Genomic DNA, 3,809 nt, shown 5'->3' with positions numbered 1-3,809 from the left:
AGTTATGTATTCCTGTACCCATCTATACACACCACGTCACCATATGTGTGAGTTAGCACGTGTGTGCATAGCGCGCGCGCGCGCGCGTGTGTGTGTGTGTGTGTGTGTGTGTGTGTGTGTGTGTGTGTGCGTGGGCGCGCGTGGGTGAGTGCCCAATTGGCACTTGGGTATGTGAGCAAAATATTATGTTAGATGAAAGCAGAAAATGATTGTTTTTTCTAAAATTTGTTGGTTTACACATCAGACATGTAGAGGAAATCTATTCCTTATGTCCAAACTCCCCACTCACTGAATAGCAGTTGATGGTTTGACTTTGGCAATAGGCGGAGGTCAAGAGTTCGAATCTTAGTAGGGCCAAAATGATCATAGTCCTTCCTGAAACGTTTTAACTCAATACTGTCAGGCGATGAACGTCACGACCTTGGACCTGCTAGTTTGAGGATCTTAAAAACTGTAATGTCTTTGAAGCCAGATACACCGAGCAAAGTGGTCCAAACCACTCTTAGATTGGCGGTAATTGAAGTGCGTCCTGGTGAAATCTAGTAACGCATACCAAAAAGCGCCCCCAATCCCCTGAAACAAATAAACAACAACAAAAACGCAAAACTACAACAACAACAACAACGGCAACAACAGATGAGGTGGTCCTGGCGAAGAGCACGCTCTTCGGGGCTCCAAGCATTTCGAAAGGATAGGCTACCACACACACACACACACACACACACACACACACACACACACACACACACACACACACACACACACACACACACACACACACATACACACACACACACACACACACAACAACAACAACAGCAACAACAACAGCAACAACAACAATAACAACAACGATAAACCCAACGAAAACCTCCCCCAAAAACAAAAAACAAAAGAACAAACTAATAAAATGGCTCTACATCTCGTGACAGTAAGCATGCTATTGTTTTGACTTCATTTTGTGAAACACATTGGACATTATACAAGCCATAGTGAAACATACAATATCTCTTCTCCAGAATAGAAAAAAGTGACATTTTCATTATTTTTTAAAATATTATGCTCAACCTACGTATCCCTGAAGATACTCTTTGAAATGATTCTCATTTTACTGAAAGAATATAACTGCGTTGGCCGAAGCATTCTGAGTCGAGGTAGAATACCTCTGTCTTCCTCACATGAAACAGACATTGGTGGTCATGGTTTGCTACTCACCCTCTGCTCGGATGCTCATCATGTATCACCGTGATCTTTCACCTCCTTCCATCTGTTCAAGATCTTTAAGTAATTAATTCTTGGTTTACTTCTGCTTTCTCTTCACCCACTCCCCCTCACCACCCTTTCGCTTCTTCTACTTTTTCTTCTTCAGTCCTGCAACAGACAACGACGAATGTGGTACGTCATTCCTTCCTATTGTTAGTCCTCTTAAACAGCTCAGGTTTCGTTCATTGTGTTGACTGTCATAAAGTTCAGTTCCTTTTCCTCTCAACGTTCTAAATCGTGTTGATGAATGCGTAAAACCTTTGAAACAAATTCGAACTACAATGTACTCACTGCCCCCCTCCCTTTCTTCCAGACCCAGGATCTGACATCATCTTCGTGGTGGACAGCAGTGACCGGGTGAGCTCGGCCCAGTTTGACCAGATGAAGTCCTGGATGACGAATTTGGTGGAGTACTGGAACGTCGCACCTGCCGACTACCGCATTGGTTTTGTCACCTACGGCAATGGCGCCCACATGGGGACCACTTTGTTGCAGGGGTCACAAAACTTCGCACAGGTAATCCTGAGACCCAAGTTCACCTATCTTGGCAAGTTCTATTCAAAAATAAAAAATAAAAATTTATCAACGAATCCCTGATTTAGCAACGCTCTAAAAGGTCAAGGGCAAAGACCCCCCCCCCCCCTCATTTTGTTGCTGGTTGTCGGACCAAACATTTCGGTTCCGTCACCAACACCATCCCCATCAAGGCCCTCCCTCTACACCATCAAGTATCACAAAATAGACAACAACACCACCGCCACCAGCACCAGCACCACCCCTCACCAAACAACAAACAAAAGGCGTAATTGATGTGCCAACAAACAAACGTGCCGTGTTTCCCAGGTAACCAACAACATCAACACCAGTAAACAACAACAATTAACACCACTACACAACAACAACAACAACAAATGCAACAAACAACAACACTAACAAACAATAACAACAACAACAACAACAACAGCAGCAACAACAACAACAACAACAACAACAACAACAACAGCAATAACAACAACAACAGCAACAATTACAACAACGACAACTACAACAACTACTACAACAACAAATACAACAACAACTACAGAAACAACAACAACAGAAACAACGACAGCAACAAACATTCACTATAAACGTGTGTGTGTTCAACAGGTCACCAACAACATCAACAGCCTGTCCTACTCCGGCGGTACATCGGACGCCGCTGCGGCCATGAAGATGGCGGCCACCACAGGCTTCTCCGCCGCCAACGGAGGACGATCTAACCGGCCACAGGTCAGCTTTTTGTTTTACCTGAGTCTGTGGCGTTTCCGGATGTTGTTGCTGTTGTTGTTGTTGTTGTTGTTGTTGTTGTCGTCGTTGTTGTTGTTGTTGTTGTTGTTGTTGTTGTTGTTGTTGTTGTTGTTGTTGTTTTTGTTGTTGCTGTAAAGTTTTTACAGGGTCAGTTGTTTTAGTAGAGGTTTTACGGCGCTTGCAACTGCATAAGGTTATATGAGCGCCAGAAGATTAGAGGTGTTACAAGAGAGTAACAAACATAAAAAAGGAGGAGAGTTTTCGTTTTAGTAGAGGTTTTACGGTGCTCGCAACTGCATAAAGTTATATGAGCGCCAGAAGATTAGAGGTGTTACAAGAGAGTAACAAACATAAAAAAAAGAAGAAGAGGAGATAAGGACGATAGATGTTTGACAGGAAAAAAGAAGCAGACCACATCAGAACACCTGCCAACCACCCACTTACAGGGTCAGGTAGTTGGCCCTCCGCAGTCTGGAGACCAGATCTAAGCCTTTTAAGTCACTTCTTACGACACGCAGTATCACTCAAGTGTTATTTTTTGCCCTCTCATAGTAAAACTATGGGGCCCCCTTCCTCCTCTTTTTGTTGCTTTTCGCTGTTATCTCACTTACTGCTAAAAGCCGTCCTACCTCCTCCTCCTCCTCCTCCTCCTCCTCCTCCTCCTCCTCCTCCTCCTCCTCCTCCTCCTCCTCCTCCTCCTCCTCCTCCTCCTTCTCTTCCACCTGTTGCTCCTCACAATTATCCTTCTGTCTCGTAAAATCCACCCTCATCCAAACTCATCTCCCCCTTTCATCCTCCCATCGTCTTCCTCCTCCTCCTTCTTACCTTCCTCCTACTCATCCCCGTTCTCTCCCTTATCCCCCTCTTCCTCCTCCTCCTCCTCCTCTTCCTTCATACCCACTTCCTCCTCTCCTTCCTCCTCCTCCTCCTCCTCCTCCTCCTCCTCCTCCTCCTCCTCCTCCTCCTCCTCCTCCTCCTCCTCCTCCTCCTCCTCCTCCCTTCACCACTTCTTTCAAATGTTTCTGTTGCTGCTCATCCTACCCCAAAACTATTTCTTGTCCTTCTACATGCCCCTCTCATCTTCGTCCACCCCCCCTCTCCTCACTACTCTACTTCAACACACTCCTCCTCCCCACTTCTCCCCCTATTTTTCTTTCTTCGTCTTCCTCGTCTTCCTCGTCTTCCTCCTCCTCCTTCTTACCTTCCTCCTACTCATCCCCCTTCTCTCCCTTATCCCCCTCTTCCTCCTCCTCTTC

The sequence above is a fragment of the Aplysia californica genome, unplaced genomic scaffold (assembly GCF_000002075.1).
Source record: "Aplysia californica isolate F4 #8 unplaced genomic scaffold, AplCal3.0 scaffold00081, whole genome shotgun sequence".
NCBI classification, from domain to species: Eukaryota; Metazoa; Mollusca; class Gastropoda; order Aplysiida; family Aplysiidae; genus Aplysia; species Aplysia californica.
This window is presented reverse-complemented; position numbering follows the sequence as displayed.